This window comes from Poromitra crassiceps (assembly GCF_964638095.1).
Source record: "Poromitra crassiceps genome assembly, chromosome: 22".
In the NCBI taxonomy this organism is placed as follows: domain Eukaryota; kingdom Metazoa; phylum Chordata; class Actinopteri; order Beryciformes; family Melamphaidae; genus Poromitra; species Poromitra crassiceps.
The window spans coordinates 7,953,107-7,972,483 of NC_139647.1; positions in this window are offsets into that span (position 1 = coordinate 7,953,107).

A 19,377-nucleotide genomic window follows, 5' to 3' on the forward strand; every position below is an offset into this window, starting at 1 on the left:
TACATACGTTATAATCACAGTCACATCCTTTTCTTTTTTATAGACTCGCCCGTAGCTCGGCCGCTGCGTGCGTCGAGTGCCTGTTGAGTGCCCGTTTCTGGTCAGCTGATTCTTTTGATAACAGTATGCATTTGCTTAATCGGTACTGGCTTTGACCTGGTGACTTGAGTTCCGATGACGTCATCACTGAGGACATCATCACTGATGACATCACTGATGACATGAACGTGTTGGGTGCAAATCCAAATTGATAATCGACAAGATTTTTTTTAGACCTCTGCTATGTGGACTGTACGGTTAAAATGAATGCACACATAAAACAAGGATTCTTCAAAATAAAGTCCTAATGGTTGCATGTATTTTTCCCTGGGATGTAGATACAAAGCAACTTAATAGACCCTTCTCACGGAGGCCATTTTGTGTCGAAAAGGCAGGGTAAACACAGGTGCAAGCAAAAGACTAATGAGGGTTTCAAACTTCCATGATTGGAATTTGGAAACCCTCGTTAGTGTTTTGCTTGCACCTGTGTTTATTCTGCCTTTTCGACACAAACTGGCCCCCGTGAAAAAGGGTCTATTGCGATCATCACTGCCTTTCTTATCATCTCCAAAACGACTGTGACGTCATGTTGTGAGCAATTTTAACGACAATTGAGTTGAATATCATGAAGGATCGCAGGGGGCGAAATGATTTATGCGCCTGACGTTACATGTTTTCACAATTACATAATCACCTCTGGAAAATCAATAGACATGAATAAAGATGGCGGAAGAATGATGAGCCAGCACCGGCAATTAAATGGCCATCCTCATCAAGGCACTCGGACCGCACAGGAGAGTCAGAATTAGAATTTTCGATGACAAAGTCCCGGCTTGCCCTAATGCTACATGACCCACGCCATTCAATTCCATGACTAGACACTTAAGGAGAACTTCGGCTAGACTTTTTTCACTGTAACTCAGTTTCGTGTTAGACCGACGCTAAAGGGCGGGGAGGCCGTTTCAACCTCTGCATGAATGAACACATCATTATTATCCCATGAGCAGCTGAGCGATGCTCTCATTGTCACCTAGAACTGCTCTCTCACCTCGTTTGCATTCCGAGAGCAGGGTCTTCCTATTAGGGGAAGTTAATAACTTGCTAATACGCAGGATTTCCAAGCTCAGCAGAAGGCTGCTCAGACACTTAAAAGGCACCAACATGCCCCGAGTGAAGCCAGCGAGCACTCGAGAGCAGTCATCCAAAATTTGACCCTTTCGCGTTTCCCTATAATCTGCAAAGTTTGCAATGAACTGTAATTAATACTTGGCTCTCCCTTGCCAAGTGTAGGGGACAGAGTCATTTCAATCAACGTTTAGTATAAGCTGGGAATTAAGTTAATTCTGTACCCCTCCCCCACCACCCCATGCGGCCTTCGCTTAAAAAAAAAAAATCTATATTTTTTATTCTCAATTATAACCCAATATATATGAACAAAAATGAACAGGCTCAGACACAGTAACGGAAAACAAACAAACAAACAAACAAACAAAAACATACATATATCAACAGTTATCATGTGGTGCCACCATCCCAACCCATTCTCACTCCGAGCGCGTAGCATATTGACGCTTTGTCCCGTCCCTTGTGCGTCGCTTGTTACTAACATGGTACCCTTGAGCGACCCATGAAACGACTTGGGCTTTCCGACTAAACTCAATGTAAACCCATGGAAGTCATCTTTGACGCTTATGGCAACTGCTCCCCCATTAGTCAACTGCTCCCCCATTAGGGTCTGGGGGGAGGAGCTAACCTCTCCCAGACCCTAACCCTAAACCGAACCTCTCCCACCCCCCACGCCTAAACCTAACCTCCCCCAGACCCTAACCCTAACCTCTCCCACCCCCCACGCCTAAACCTAACCTCCCCCAGACCCTAACCCTAACCTCTCCCACCCCCCATGCCTAAACCTAACCTCCCCCAGACCCTAACCCTAAACCTAACCTCTCCCACCCCCCACGCCTAAAGCTAACCTCCCCCCAGACCCTAATGGGGGAGCAGTTGACTAATGGGGGAGCAGTTGCCATAAGCGTCAAAGATGACTTCCATGGGTTTGCATTGAGTTTAGTCGGAAAGCCCAAGTCGTTTCATGGGTCGCTCAAGGGTACCATGTTAGTAACAAGCGACGCACAATTAGGGACGGGGCAAAGCATCAGTATGCTACGTGCTCGGAATGAGAACGTGTTGACCATCCATAAGGTGCTTATATACTTGTAAGAGATGTCGCGCATGGGATCCCACGCAAGGCGTCCAACAGAAACCAGCCGGGCAACTTAAGTCACCCACCGGCCCTAACCTCGTCGAGGTAGGGTAGAAACGGGTCCCAAATAGTTAGACACTTTTTTAAGTGAGTTGGTTCTCAGGGATCTGAGCCTCTCCATCCTTATAAGAGAGAGATCATATCCGTCAACCACAGTTGGAAAGAAGGTGAAGAGGGGGACTTCCATTTTCAGAATTCGTTTTTTGGCAACAGTTGTCCCCAGTGTGTACAGAGACTGTTGGGCCTTCGCTTCTTTCTGTGTCACTGTCAGTGTGAGCCGATTGACACGCCTGACACCTCCCAGCCGCTCCATCCAGAGACACGCCTCCCCGCGCGGGCTTTTAGTTTTATGTCAGGTTAAAGTGCTAAGTGGCGTCCGTGTCCCTCCACAGTGACGTTGGGCAACATAATTGGGCAACAGAAAGAGAGGCCGCGCGACCCTTTCGTAAGGACGGACACGGTCTAACTGCCTCGGATCGATAGGAGAGAAAAGACACAGAGAAGTCGGTGGGGGCGACTGCTGTAGGTGCGTCTTGCTGCGGGGGAACATGCCACATTTTCACCACCCACTAAAACTGTCAGTCAGGCAGCCAGCACTCTTCCAGGAAAGGCACAGTGAATTGAAGGGGCTTGCACCGCAGCAGGCCACCGCCAAGTTTGGATACAGTGTCTGATGTCTGAATTAGGATCCAGGCACTGCTAAAAAATGACATGTGCAGAAGAATGAACTGAATTCGCAATTCTTCAATATTGCTAACGTTAAGAAGCAGTTTTGTTGGTAAAAACATAACCCGGAAACCCTCAAAATGGCATCTTACAGTGGATTTGAGTATCCATTGTGATTTGTCAAGATACTAAAATACGTATACGAGGGTATCAGCCGAGCAGCATTTTGGTAAACGAACCGCGTTTCCAGGGGGAAACGGCAATGGGACCCTATGGAGCCAGCTTTGAGTGCTCACTCTAGCCCCGGCTGTGCGGTGTACATTTTAAAAACTGCGACAGTTCACACAACTTTAACACGACACGCATATATTATACATCAGACTCTTGAGCTACTTCTGCTCTCACTCAGAATGTCAAAATATAAGCGATGTCATGTATAGTTTTAAAGATATTAACGTTTATGAATTTAATTATGAATGGCTCTTATTGGCTGTGTCCACCCGCTATGCCGACCACTCGCAATGCCGACCTTAGGTTTAGGCGTGGGGGGTGGGAGAGGTTAGGTTTTGGGTTAGGGTCTGGGGGAGGTTAGGTTTAGGCGTGGGGGTGGGAGAGGTTAGGTTTTGGGTTAGGGTCTGGGGGAGGTTAGGTTTAGGCATGGGGGCTGGGAGAGGGGAGGTCGGAACAGCGAGAGGTCGGAACAGCGACATGGAACCCTTATTGGCGACAATGTCTGACTTGCGTTGAGCAGTTTGTATTTTTCCAATGTGCTCTAACCTTTGGTGTTGATTATTCAATCCAATTATATCTCCAACAAAGAATGACCTGAGGAGCCCGGCTAAAGACGAGACGCCCAAAGTGATGCCATGCATTGTTATTTGGACTCATAAGTTTCTTTATGCACATTCATTTTGGTAGTTTGATTTCACAAAGGTGTTTTCATAGCAATGAGCTGCTTTATTAGGGCAGGATTTACTAGGCAGACATCAGGAAAGGAGGGCGAGAAATCGTCAGTAGAGGTTTTGAGTGACTACATTTCAAACGACTGTACCTCTCTCTGGCACTGTTCAGTGTTGACACAACAACACTTCCTTCCTCATCAGACTGTCTGCAACACTGACAACAGTCAACACATTATTTAGGCTATATTCAAAGTCAAGAGTTGGTTTTGAAACAGGATGTTGGGGTGGAACATAACACAGGGAGGCACCGTTCAGAGGTGGGCAAGTTGGACCAGAACAAACATGTTACATGCTGCTTTACACATCATCTTTGAGGTGTTACAAATCCAGAGTTTTCTAAATGAATAAAGTAATAATAGCCACCAGGACGCAACCGTGGTGACTTTTGGGACTAAGTTGCAGGTTTTATATTCGGACGGGTGGGGGGAGGAGTGGGGTTTGTCCAAAAAAGATGGTGATCATTGTTCTGGAGTAACCCTAATCCTATAATAACCACTAGAAATACCACTAAAAAGTATTTACTGTATGCGTAGGTGTACTGCTATGTTAGCTAAGGTAGGAAAAGTAAGTACATTATGTAAGTAAGTAAGTCAGGTTTTTTTGGTATCAAAACCTCAGACAGTAAAATGTATAGCGACAAAACGTTCCTTCAATAAATCACTATGTAAACAAGGCCTGTGGTGGGGTGACATTGTGCGACAGTGGGGTGCCATACTGCGGTACCGTATGGCGGCTGCTTTCTGATCATTTGTCTCAGTTGTTCACAGTTTGTGTACAAACGCAGGTGAGCGCCTGCAACGCGGGACACACGCCTGCTAATGAATGGCAAATCTATGATGTATATACTGAGTTTGCAGAGATGTAAAACAATTACCCTGCATATGCAGATTGTGCTGTGTGGCACTAATTGCATATTGGTGGTGGGGGGGTAAAAACAATGGCGTAACTAGATACGAGATACGAGAAGGAGCCCAACGCATTCCTATCCTGTGGGTGCCTCATTAGTGGCGTGAGTCATCGTGGGCGCAGGAATCGAGTGAATGCAAATGAGATGTGATGGAAGGCATCTCCCTGGGTGGCGCAGCTTGAGTGCACCCCCAGTGGCTGCCGTACAATAAATCATCCTCGTGTCAATGCATCTCCGTTCATCATCAGAAGTCCCATTAGACACACGCGCGCACCCCGCGTCCAACCCTCGCTCGCAACCAACACAGATTAGAAAAGAACACAGGGGCGCGTGTTTGCCTGTGATCATATTGACGATGTGAGGCCACCACAAGGCACATGATTTACGTAGAGACTCTGGGGCTCTGCATGGCTGCTGCTCTGTGTGTGTTTTAAGGTCCCCTTGAGGGGCGCAGACTTTTCCCATATACAGCTGGGCTTGCTTTGAGGGAAAAGCAGCCACTCTAAAGGGGAATACGGCATACTTTAAGAATTCATATATTCCTCCTTTAAAGAGATCACTTTTTCCACTTTTATGCTGAAAATCTATCTATATATATTGGAAATTACAACTAGGAACACTTATACATACTGGCCTGCCTGTCCTGCTGTTCAGTGAGTGGCCTGACTGCGCTGCGGGCAACGCCACAAAAAAAAAACATGCAGGCCAGGCCACCGGGAAACGGCCCGCCGGTCCCGATGGTGCAGTCCGTGCCTGCCCCCCCAGTTCCCCTCCCCCTGAGCAGGCGCCCCGACCGTGACCAGAGGCACTAGACTAGTGAAGTGAGCAGATGTGTGTGTGTGTGTGTGTGTGTGTGTGTGTGTGCGTGCGTGCGCGTGCCCTCATATTTGACAATGGGAACAACAGATCTTGGAAAATACAACTCAACAATACAAATTCACATTTTCCCCATGATGTATATTGTTTGAGGTGAAAAACACAATGAATGAACATCTCATATCTATAAAAGTGTTTTTATTTATCATCTTTGACAGCAAGCACACCTCTAAACAGATTTTTTTGGAGGGGGGAAAAGCCCAGTATAAAACCTTGATACAGCTTTACAAGGATATGTTACCTCCTGTGCAGTGGATAAAGAAACATTTAAACATCTAGTAGTAGTAAGTTTTAAATGGAGACATTACAAGAAAATGTATTTAGCACCCCCACCTCCAAAGGCATTTCATTTAGCTTGGATAAACAATATTTGAAATTCAATTTTGTTTAAATAAACTAAAGAAAGAAACGAAGCAAGAACGTTTGGTTATTTAAATTAATTTAGAAAAAGTGTTTCTCTTAATGTTTGTTTCCATCCACTACAGAGATATATCTACTGAAAACAAAACGTTAATTATTAAGCTCTTCAAAACTTGCAATCAGACTTCTGTATCATTCAAGGAGCTCTTAAACTACTGTCATGTTAAACTACTGTCATGTTAAATTCTGACAAGACTAAATGCATGTTACAATAACTATGCTAACTGTAATCACTATTAGTGCGACACAAGTTGAAGTATCTGACATGTGACATGTACTGTAAGACTATTTATAGTTCACCCAAAAATGGACCTGAATCTGTGACTCCTGCCTCCATCTGGCTCAGTTAAACAGATCAGTATTCAGAAGTTACAGGACTGATGGCTGTCTATAGGAGACCTTTTAAATGACTATACAGTCTAACTTGATGCAGTTTGTCATTCTGCCCTGACATTTCTCCAGTAATAACTGGGGCTGGGTTCACAACTCGTCACTGCAACTTCAACTGGACAGTTGTTTGGCCCTTTGAGAAGAGAGCAGCATTCTGTTGATCTACAAAGTGTTGCTCAATAACTTACCGGATTATTACAAGATGTTCTGGTTCTAAACATTCCGTGTATTAGGACTGAATTAGGACAATTTGCATTTGAGTATTATGCCCCTCATAAGTGGAATAGCCTGCAGAACCTGTACAAAATTGAATAGATTGATTGCACTTGATCGTTTTAAATGCCTTCTCTATACTATGCAATCTGAATGTTCATGTGCCCTACTGTATGAGCTGACGTGTGTCATCGTATTTGTCAGTTGTAACTTGTGTGTAGTTGTATGTTATATATTCTGTAATCAGGGCATCATTGAAAAAGAGAGCTTGTCAGCTGGCCCTCCCTGTATAAATAAAGGTGACGTGAAATGAATTACCAGTTGGATTTAAAGGAGAATTTAGTTTTTTTTTTTAACCTGGAGCACTCTCCTCACATTAATTATTATCTGCCGACTCACCCAGTGTTCTCCACAGCGATTTGGTGCGTCGTAGGCGTTGTTGTGATCTAAATAGTACTCCAAGCCAGTCCTTGAATGCGCTCCGTCGGGGCCACATGGCAGCGTGCTGTTACTCCATGTAAATAGACAGTTTTCTTTCCGTGTTCTACCCATATCGTCATTATATGACCCCTAAAGAAACATCAGACTGCTATTCACCCCCGGGCTATTCCCACTAGTCTTTACAGGGATCTCATTTCCTCATTCGGGGTGAGTTTCACCAACTCTCGTCAAGTCAGTACACAGCCCAGCCGGCTCGTCAAGTCCCGTGAGACTTTCCTGTCTATTTACATGGAGGAACAGCACGCTGCCATGTGGCCCCGACGGAGCGCATTCAAGGACTGGCTTGGAGTACTATTTAGATCACAACAACGCCTACGAGGCTCCAAATCGCTGCGGAGAACACTGGGTGAGTCGTCAGATAATAATTAATGTGAGGAGAGGGCTCCAGGTTAAAAAAAACGAAATTCTCCTTTAAACTAATAAGTCAACCAAAACGTCATTCTTCTTATTTTCATAATTCTTTGTGGAAGATCTTTCCATCAGGCTTCTTTCTCCATTGAAGTTTGACGTCTTTCATTCCCTTCTCCTCCATCTTCTTCTCCATCTGAACAACAAAAGGATTATTTTACTGTCCCCCCCCCCCCAACTTTTGACCCTCCACTTGTTCACATTCCATTTACTCTCACGATAGTTAATAGTGCAAGGTATAGTATAGATAGTCTACAGTACAGATCCCATGTATGTAAGTGACAAAAGCAATTTATTAGAGACTCACCTGTTTCAAGATGGCCTCCATCACAGCGGGATCATTCGGGTCGACTGCTGACGTCAGCTTTATTTTGAACACCTTCTTCTTCTTCTCTTCAACTTTATCACGCGAGTGATAGATAGATAGATAGATAGATAGATAGATAGATAGATAGATAGATAGATAGATAGATAGATAGATAGATAGATAGATAGACAGACAGACAGACAGACAGACAGACAGATAGATAGATAGATAGACAGACAGACAGATAGATATGTTTTTGACTAAGATCAAATAAATATATAATGCCATAAAATAAAGGTGATTTTGATGGGAATAACTCACGGTTGTAGCAAATGAAAGCATATTTGTCCTCACACTTTCTGTCCGCCCACTTGCCCTGATTGCCGATCTTACTGACAGCACAGTTCTCTTGGAGGAACTCGTTGTCTGGTTGTTCCTTCTTCCAGTATCTGAATGAGGAGTTGCTCCCTCCTGACCACCACCTCCAGGAGTCTCTGAACAGACCAATCCAAACCATGACATCCACCCCAAACCCAGATGGTACCGCTGCTTGGATCTCAAAAAACTCTGTCGCTCTCCCTCTCCTCAAGCTGGCCAGGTCTGTGTGGCGCCGCCTGCAGTAGCGCTGAGCTTCGGTCCAGGTCTGTGGTTCGCTTACATAGATATATCTACCAATTCCCCAACCTGAAATAATGCATACATTTGTTTAGTTCATTCATTTAGCACATACATATGATAAAACAAAGTAGTTTGAGGGGGGGGGGGGGGAGTGGAAAATGGCATAATATAAATGTGCAAATTTAGTGAAATTAAATAAATTGTATTGATGCCGGAAGGGGAACTCAAAATAAAAACTTGAACGTCCTTGAAATAAGAAATTGTAAGTTCCATTTAGGGGACTCGCCATGGTTATTATAGCAGATGAAAGAGTGTTTTGAGCTGCAAGACCGATCAAGCCACTTCATGTTCGCAATACCACCGCAGAACTCATCGCCCCGCAAGTTATCAGGTTGACCACTCAGCCAGTCTGCACCCGCAGTTTCTTCCTCTTCCTCTCCAGAGATACTCTCATCTGACAGAGACCACCTCCAGCTGTCTGCCGGTTTGTCATACAGGCCGATCCAGACGCTTCCCTCATAGCCGCTGCCTGCAGACTCAATCAGCCTCAGCATGTCGTCCATGTCGTCGATGGTGGCCAGGTCAGTGAACTTCTCTCGGCAGTAGCTTTGGGCGTCCTTCCAGCTCTTTTTCTCATTAACAAAGTGGTACTGGTGGTACTGATCAAGGCCTGAGCAGAGGCCTGTGAGAGAAGACACATAGTACACATTAAGACGGCATGTAGGTTACCTAATGCCAATTAACATATATATATATATATACTGTATATATGCTGCAGATACACCCAGTATTTTTTTTATAAATAGATGTAGCTAATAATTTCAATAATATCAATTTGGACATTTTACTTTCATGATCGTTACTGACCCCCCTGCCCCACCACACCACAGCACACTATGTGCACACACACGCACATGCACGTACGTACGCACAGCACGCGCGCGCGCGCATGCGCACACACACACACACACACACACACACACACACACACACACACACACACACACACACACACACACACACACACACACACACACACACACACACACACACACACACACACACACACACACACACACACACACACTGACCTGAGAGTAGCAGAATTAACAGCATGGTCCTTCTGATAACTGAGAAAAAGAAAATTTTAAGAAAGTGCTTTGAAATAATGTAGCATAAATTATGCAACATGAATAGTATAATATATACATTACAGTATATATATATTTGATAAATATATATACATAACTTTTTGTGCGATTTATTTTTGCATTTTGTCATGAATAGTATAATTTCTTTAGCCAACAAAAATATTTGCTTACCTGGGAAATAAGTGGATGAGATTTATAATGACTGTACATGCTTATAATTGTATCCCTTAGGCTACTTTATAGGTTGGATTAAAAAATATGCATTAAATCAAAAATGAATAGGCTGCACTGCACAGAGAGTCAGAATCCATTTCCCTATGCTTTACTCAAGATAAAGGCTGCCTCAAAAACCAGATTTTGTCTTACCTGGATGTAGGGGACTGGAGACAGATCCCGCCATTGTCAAACTCTCTCTTTGTTGTCTTTATCTTTCCTGACGATCGCAAAATATTATTGGGAAAAACATAGTAACCAAAACATAGTAACCAGGCCTCCTTTAAAATAACCTCAGGTGTAACTGCTCATATCCTCTTTATAGCAAGATTTGACCCCCCCTCCCCATGCAAATGTGACCATCTCATCTCTTGGCAACCAGTCACCTGGTCACTTGCCCTTCCCTTTGAGACTGTCAAAGACTATTCAAATATACGCTTGGCTTGAAGCATAGGGGTGCAGGAATATTGTGTCAGATATTGCATGGAATTTTCACATAGATTAGGCCGAACTAGTCTCTTAAAACAGACTGTCTCATCTACATCCGGCGAATGCAGCTATATACAGTCTGTACGTTACACCCCCAGAACATGCACAAGGAAGTTGGGAAAAAAACCTTCAGACTGGAAGGAAGTTCTACGGAATCCGACCAATCACGACACGCGAATGCGGCATATTGGATTCTGATTGGACTAATGAGCGGAAGACCCGCCTTTCTGCCGGCATATTGGATTCTGATTGGACTAATGAGCGGAAGACCCGCCTTTCTGCTTCCCATTCCGGTTGGTGCATGATTCTCCCCCACGAAGTACAGACGGTATGGCGGAAGCATTTGAAAATTGCGGAAGCCAACTCGTCTGTTCTAAGAGACTAAGGCCGAACTATCCCACTAAAAAGCAAAATATTACACAATAGCGTCCCGTTATACTAGCCTTGTAAACCATCCGGTCACATGAACTTACGTTTGTGTTTTGTGCTGCGAGACTGTCTGGAGAAATTTCAATACTACTTGGTACTGGGTTATTTCGGTCAGAGATGGGAAAAGTACACACTTTCTTTACTTAAGTAGAAGTACAGTTAATTGTGTAAAAAAGAAAGACTCTGGTAAAAGTAGAAGTACTGATTCAACTTAAAAGTAAAAAAGTACAGGCTCTGAAATGTACTCAAGTATAAAAGTAAAAAAGTATTTTCTGTGCAAGGTGAATAGAGACTCACGTCATATTAATATAATTCTAATACTATTCAACTTAAAAGATCGCTTCCAAACATCTTTTAAGATGCATAAAGACTATACTTTGATTAATAATTTGTGTATGTTTTGTTTTTTGTTTGTTTTTACAAAAAAGGTGCACATAATGCGTGAAAGCTGAGAGCATGAGATGAGAGAGACAGACAACGTGGGTTACGTGACCTAAGTCAGTTTTGAACGGCAACAGCCAGAGGAAAGAGTGAAAAGCCCTGTGAAAACCTGTCCTAAGAAGTCTGACCTGGTGGCACAGAGTTGGCTTGCTGCCCTGCAGTATTGAGGCCTCAGTCACTTTTGGGGTCGTGGGTTCGAGCCTCAGTCAATTTTGAATGGGGACAGCCAGAGAAAAGAGACAGAAGCACCCAGAGAAAAGCTGTGAGTGTGAAGGGGAGGTGGTGGTGTGATGGACCTGTCGACTGCATAGAGACACAGGAACATGCGCATGACAGGTTTGATTCCCGCTCCACCACAGTCAATGAATTTTGAAAGTCGACAGCCAGAGGAAAAACTGATAAGCTCTGAGAAAAACCTGTCTGAATCATTATGACCCAGTAGCTCAGCGAGTTGTATTGCTCTTGAGCAGTTTTTGAGCTTGTGGGTTCGAGCCTCAGTGAGATTTGAGGTCGTGGGTTCGATCCTCAGACAGTTTTGAACGGCAACAGCCAGAGAAAAGAGTGAAAAGCCCTGAGAAAACCCAGTTCCGCGGGGGCCAGGGGTTGGCCGGTTTAATTCCCGCTTCACTGCCACTACCTGGAGCTGGGGGGGGGGGCTGTTCTCCCCCTGACCTCTGCAGAGATATGAGCAAAGGGTTATGAGACAGAAAACCACAGAGAGCTTTTTACTTTCACTGACATTGGTTGGTTTTGTGTTAATGCGTACGTACCTGAAAATCCTACTCAAGATTTGTCTGAATAGAGTGAATGAAGAAATCAAAGATGTGTGGGTCAAGGGTTCCTCCGCCAAAGACTTTCATCACAATAAATATTGTTAAAGCTGCTTTGGTGTTGTGTGTAGTCTCTAAGGTAGAACTACTGGCTCTTGCCATGGAATGCCATGACTTGACGGCGACGTGAACTCACCAGCTCCCATCCGGACTGCAAACCTGAGATTGTGGTTGGCTTGAAATTTTATCTTTATTTTTGTGGGTGAATATCCAGATAACATTGACTGCTGGACTTTGTCCGTTTTTCCCATGGGTTTTTTCACTACACTTCCTAGAGGGCATTTCAACCTCCTAAATATGGCATTGTGTTCAACTGGAGAATTTCAGTGCCACAAATAGAATACAAGAAACAATAAGTAAAGATTAACCGCACAAGAACGACTGTGAGTCATGTCGGGTCAACCATGGATGGTTTAGAAAATGTCTGCTGTGGTCTCTGGAGGGGTTCAAAGGATGCAAAACAGATGGAAAGTCATTCTGCCTCGCCTGATGCAAACCGTATGCTAAACTGACATGTACAGTAGCGCTCTTTTTATGAGTCTACAAACCATAAAGTAAAATCTGGGTTTTATAAACAAGCATTGTTCAGTCATCTTCCTTGAGTGACTAATTGGCTACATGCACAACTTCTTTACTTCCTGAAATTAGTACAGCTTCTTTATTTCCTGTCCTACACTATTGGATGAACTGATTAATCAGGTGTGCCTGATCATTGTTGTGACTGCAGCACACCTGACATTAATCAGTTCATCCAATAGTGATGACAGGAAATAAAGAAGCTGTACTAATTTCAGGAAGTAGTGGAGTTGTGCATGTAGCCCATTGTATGTACCACAGTCACAGTAGCATTAGTCTCGCTGGCCAGCCTCCCTCCCTACCGTAGACGAGTCTGGCGGTGCAGGTCTCCATTGTGGAATTTCCGATGGGCGGCACTTAGCGGCAGTGCCCTTGGAAAATAGTTTCCAACAATCCAACTTGCCATTTTCAGCATGTAGCAACGAGCTAGCGTGTAGGTTTCTACCGTTAGCTTGCTAGCTAGTTAGCGTTGTTGTTTTCACTGAGGCGCTGCGGCAGGGCACTATTTACAGTGACACACAGGGAGGAGGGCGCGGAAGCCGCTCTGATTGACATGGTCGGAGCCAATGACAGGGGGAGTGGACATCCGGCAGCGAGTGAAACAGTCGCTCCAATGGGAGAGCAGCTGTAGAGCAGGGGAGGGCTTAGCCCAGTTGCCTGTTTCCGTGCAGCCAGACGACTCTCACGGAAGGGAGGGGAGGCTGGCTAGCGAGACTACAGTAGCATAGCTACTATTAGCATAGCTAATATGCATAGTAGCATAGCTACTGTGCATAATAATTCATCAGCAAGCACTTCCTTGCAGATGAAGATGCCTCACCATAATAACCCTTTTTGGACACTTTACTGTATAACTACGTCAGACTTAATACTGTTCCTGTACCTGTCCTCTCCCCCACAACAGTCCCTTGCTCTTTGATTTGTAACTTTAATTAAATTATTCTACAGCCACGGCTGATTTAGAAATCACCCTCTTAGGTCTGTGCCCCAGGATGCAAACCACATGGAAATTGGCCGTCTCAGAACTAGATGCAAAGTAGAGGCTGCGTTTCAGGCTTGATTGCAGGTCACTGCTGTGCTTGGACAAATAAAACCCATCTTGGACATTTTTTGAATAAGTGGTTATTTAGTTCATCACTATACAGAGCATTATTACGTCCGTTATATTTACTAGAAACAGAGCCTTCCTTTCTAGCGGCCCTCGCCTCCGGCTCCTCCTGCTGCACGACAGCAATTGTGCACTGCACCGGAATCGGCCCAATTATATTCGTAAAGATAGTACTTTACCCATGAGACGAAAGGTGAGAGATGAAACGGAAAAGTCTGTTCCAGAGGCGCAGGCGATCAACCGGAGCGTCGCGCCGTGTGGCGTCAGGCTGGAGCTGTAGTGATGGTCGCTGGACCTGGAACTTGTGGCGGGATCTGTCGTCACGCAGGGGAAGTTGAAATTGTCGAACATCCCCGACATAGCAGCCGCCGGTGGAGCTGCTGCAGTGGCCGCCAAGTCGTGTTCGTCGTGGTAGAATCTGGTACCGTTGTGGTAGAAGCTGGTACCGTCGCGGTAGAAGCTCGTGGCTGTTGCGGTAGAAGCTCTTGGCTGTCGCGGTAGAAGCTTCGGAAGCTAACCTCGTGGTTAGCATCATGGCTGCACCTTGTCGAGAGCTACAGTAGCTTCATGACGGCTAGCAGTAGAACAGTATCTCGTTGTGTGTTCGTAGTTACTACAGGCGATAGCAACTCACGGCAAAGATGTAGAGGTCGGTGTCCAGGAGGGCTAACATCGGGCCGGCTAGCATGGGCGTCGATGACCAACAGAGCTAGCGTGGGCTGACTAGCGTTGGCACCGATGCCCGGGGGAGCTAGCGTGGTGTCAGCTAGCTTGGCATGGACATCCTTGGGAGCGCATGTCCGTACCGACGCCAAAGGCACATGACAAAGTGACGCAAGATGACCCAGTGGGAGTGAGAACGTGTTGAATTTTCCCATTAAAAATAAATAATGTACATACTGTACATAAAAAGTGACTGTTTTTTGGACTTCCAGACATTTTTGTATAAAATCATGAATTCTGTGATATTACGCAGTCATCCTCGACTCAAGGCTTCACATTATGAGTTTTTACTATTTTCCAAGGAGCCATTTCCTCATGTTTTTCATAGGCATGAATTACATCCTTCCTGATCCCCATACGAAACATGAGGAATTGGTTGAAAATAGTTTATTAAATTATTCGAATTTATCATAGGAATAAGCATTGTTTGTGTGTGTGTGTGTGTGTGTGTGTGTGTGTGTGTGTGTGTGTGTGTGCGTGTGCGTGCCTGTGCATGCCTATGTGTGTGCCTACGTGTGTGCCTGCGCGCACGCGTGTGCCTGCGTTTGTGCATGCCCGTGATTGTACAAATGAATTATGTTCATACTTTCTAATGACATCTTTATTGTTCATTTTGGCAGTACGCCCAAAGTCATTTTCTATTTGGTGTCTCCCACTGCTGTCCCACCAGTGCGGGCTGTAGGAACTATATGCATTACCTGAGCGGTGCGGGACACGTGGCGGGGAGGGGGGGGGGGGGGGGCTCCCTGTAGGCCCAGGGTCACTGGGATCACTGTCAGCACATTAATCTGAGTGTAGAATGAATAGATTAATGAGTGGGAAATGCCAAATTGTCGCCCAGGCAGTGCGATCTCCAATTAGCCAGAGCTGAAATCGTTAACAATTGATGGGTCTTGTCTCATTTTGTCATTTCGAATGATTTCTCATGTAACGTGATTTAGAGACATCATGAGACGGACGATGGATAAAAGGTGCCAATGAACAAAAAGCAAGACAGTGGTAGACAGTTAAATGTGTCCAGCTCAAGGAGATATTTTACTGTGACAGAACCCTCTCAGCACTGTTCCTTTTATTGGATCGTTCCATATATTACATTCAATTCCATCCATGCTAACGCTAAGTCAAATGAGTGACCTTGATTTGATTGTAGAGTCTCTCTCTCTCTGACGTTTCCTCCCTTGTCAATGTAGTTTGTAAATCTCTGCACTAGAATAATATTATAACAGACGGGTGATGTTAAAAACAACTTAAGGAAACTATTCACACACACACATTTCTATTCCTGTAATATCTGGATTACTGAAGTATTTTGGAATATAAAAGCCATATCCTCTTCATAATGACATGGATAAGCTCATTCCCTTATTATTAGAAATTCAAATATGATATCTGGGACATGCTAATATTAGCCAGGATACTGAGGCTTGTTAACAATTTAACCCATACATCCCTGCGTATAGTCTGTCAATTCTGTTTCCATGGTAATATTCAGAATATTCACTTCTTTGAACACAGGAATACTTGTGATGCTGATATGAAGATGAAACATGGTATCATGAATGAGACCTGTTGACTGCTGTTTTTTATCTGGAGCACTTTGTGTTGCTTAGTAACAGTGGGGTAGCTTTACAAATTCCCCAACTGTTTTATCTTTATAGCATTGACTTTCTATACCCAAGGGTCAAGTGCTAAGAAGGAAGGAGTCTTGATTGAAGAGGTGCATGGGGACATTGGCTCTCAGCTTCTCTTTGTCCATGTTTTTCTTCTTTTTGGTCAAACAGCAGAGTAGTGCATCAACACTGACCCCCCCTCTAAGTCCACTATATTTTTATCGATGTGTGAAACCACAGGAGGTTTGTCTTGTCCTCCCCGGCACTACTCAACTATGTGGGGCGGCTGTAGCTCAGGAGGTAGAGCGGGTCGTCCACTAATCGCTTTGGATAAAAGAGGTCGGTGGTTCGATTCCCGGCTCCTCCAGTCTGCGTGTCGATGTGTCCTTGGGCATAGACACTGAACCCCAAATTGCTCCCGTTGGTGTGCCAGCACCCTGCGTGGTAACCTGCCGCCATCGGTGTGTGAATGGGTGAATGTACCTACTGACTGTAAAGCGCTTCGGATAAAAGCGCTATATAAATGCAGGCCATTTACCATTTACCATTTACTCAAAGTTTGCCTCATTGACCGAAGTGCATCAGAGACAGAGAGGTTCCTTCTGTAGTTGAGAGATTCCCACTCTTGGTGGGTTCACTGTTACAGAACCACACACTGTTCATTCAATCCCAAGTATCCTGCAGAGAAAGCATTATGCAGAAATGCGAGCGACAACTTCTCTGACTTTGACTTCAGCTGCAATCACAACTTCCCTGTCTGCAGCAAATGGACTCGACAGATGTGGAGCAAATGTCTTCCAAAGTGTCAATGGAAGGAGTAACTGTAGCAGCCATCTTTGTTCTTTTTTGTCAGAGATGTTTATGCAATCACTGAGCTGCTTAAAGATTCATTTTAAACGGGTGAGAAGAAGCCAGGACTGCTGCAGTGAAACATCTAACTTGGAGATTGTCTCTGCTATGCTGAGGCCTCGTGCCCTTTGAGGGAGTCAGCATTATTACACCAAGCTAACTGAGCAATGAAAAGGACTAATGATGACACACACACACACACACACACACACACACACACACACACACACACACACACACACACACACACACACACACACACACACGCTCTCACTCACAAGAAGAGTTTGCATATGTCTTTTAGTTTGCATGTCAAGTCAGATGAGAGAGGGCGATCATGACATCTTCAGACGATCTTCAGGCGATTCGTGCCTGTTGAAGCGTAACATTCATTCAAGTCACCATCCTTCCTGAAACAACCAGTATGTTTTTCCGTACTGTATTTCAGTACCGCATGCAAAACCCTCATGAGGAGCCTCTACCGAATGTCATTGACGAATCATCTTTGATCATCGAGCTATCACAAGCCATCACTGTCATTTTTCTCCAGTTGCTGTAACAGCGACATTGCTGCATATACAAGACTGGCCTTGACAAATCTACGTGTATCCTGCAGAGATCTACCTACTGTATACGCAACACGTTCTCACTCCGAGCGCGTAGCATATTGACGCTTTGTCCCGTCCCTTGTGCGTCGCTTGTTACTAACATGGTACCCTTGAGCGACCCATGAAACGACTTGGGCTTTCCGACTAAACTCAATGCAAACCCATGGAAGTCATCTTTGACGCTTATGGCAACTGCTCCCCCATTAGCCTAACTGCTCCCCCATTAGGGTCTGGGGGGAGGTTAGGTTTAGGCGTGGGGGGTGGGAGAGGTTAGGTTTAGGGTTAGGGTCTGGGGGAGGTTAGGTTTAGGCATGGGGGGTGGGAGAGGTTAGGTTTAGTGTTAGGGTCTGGGAGAGGTTAGCTCCTCTCCCCAGACCCTAATGGGGGAGCAGTTGACTAATGGGGGAGCAGTTAGGCTAATGAGGGAGCAGTTGCCATAAGCGTCAAAGATGACTTCCATGGGTTTGCATTGAGTTTAGTCGGAAAGCCCAAGTCATTTCATGGGTCGCTCAAGCGTACCATGTTAGTAACAAGCGACGCACAAGGGACGGGACAAAGCGTCAATATGCTACGCGCTCTGTTCCCCCCCCCCATTTTCTCCCCAATTGTACTTGGCCAATTTCCCCCTGCTGCCCCGGTTGCTGCTCTACCCTCTGCCAATCTGGGGAGAGCCGTAGACTAGCACCATGCTTCCTCCGACAGATGCGCAGATGCCAGCCGCTTCTTTTCACCTGACAGCGGGGAGCTTCACTGGCAGGACGTAACACGTGGGAGGATCACGCTATTGCCACCAGTTCCCTTCTGCCACAAACAGGCGCCCCGACCGGCCAGAGGAGGTGCTACTGCAGCGACCAGGACACTTACACTTAATCTGGCTTCTCACCCGCAGACACCAGCCACTCGTGCCTGTATGGACGCCCGACCAAGCCGGAGGTTACACAGGGGCGCGAACCTGCGACCCTCGTGTTGGTAGGCAGGGAATCTACCACTGCACCCACCCGGACACCCATAGCAGGCCAATTACTTGAACATAAATTAACTGAAAACTATTCAAATCATTTTGAGACTGCTGTATAGCACAATACTACATGCAGGCACGTATTCTAAAATCCCTTGTGGTAAATCTTTGAAGGAGATTTCTTTTGTAATAGGCCCTACACAAGCATTTTCCAAAAAGAAAAGATAGCAAATCTCGCCGCAGTGGGATGCTTGTGTCTCTTCTGTGGACAGGTGCTTCGCCTTCGGCAGCAGACTGCCAGAGTGCTGGAGAATAAATCAAACAATTCATATGCACGTAAGCTCCGCGGTTAGGCTGTCGTTTGCATCCTTCTCCACGGTTGGCTGGCCTTTTACTCTGAATATCAACAGGAAGTGTTGACTCTCTGTGCGTTGAGTGTGTGATCCCCCGTCGAATTGTGTGGTTTCAGGCATTGAGAAAACAGGAGGGTCCCTGAAGGGATCGGGCTGCGCAGTCTATTTTGGGTCTTTTTGTTTAACCCAATTGTCTGTGTGCGCCGACTGAACGCCGGTGAGACTGAACGCCGGTGAGGTGTTGGGCCTCGTTCGAAAAGTGGGACACAGTGCAATGTTCTAGACATGGAAATGTGATCCACCCAGAACAATGGCTTGCAGTTTCATACACTGACAATGAGGAAAATTAGTCTCACTCACACACACGCACACACACACACACACACACACACACGTACACACGCACGCACGCACGCACACACATGCACGCACACGCACGCACGCACGCACACATACACACACACACACGCGC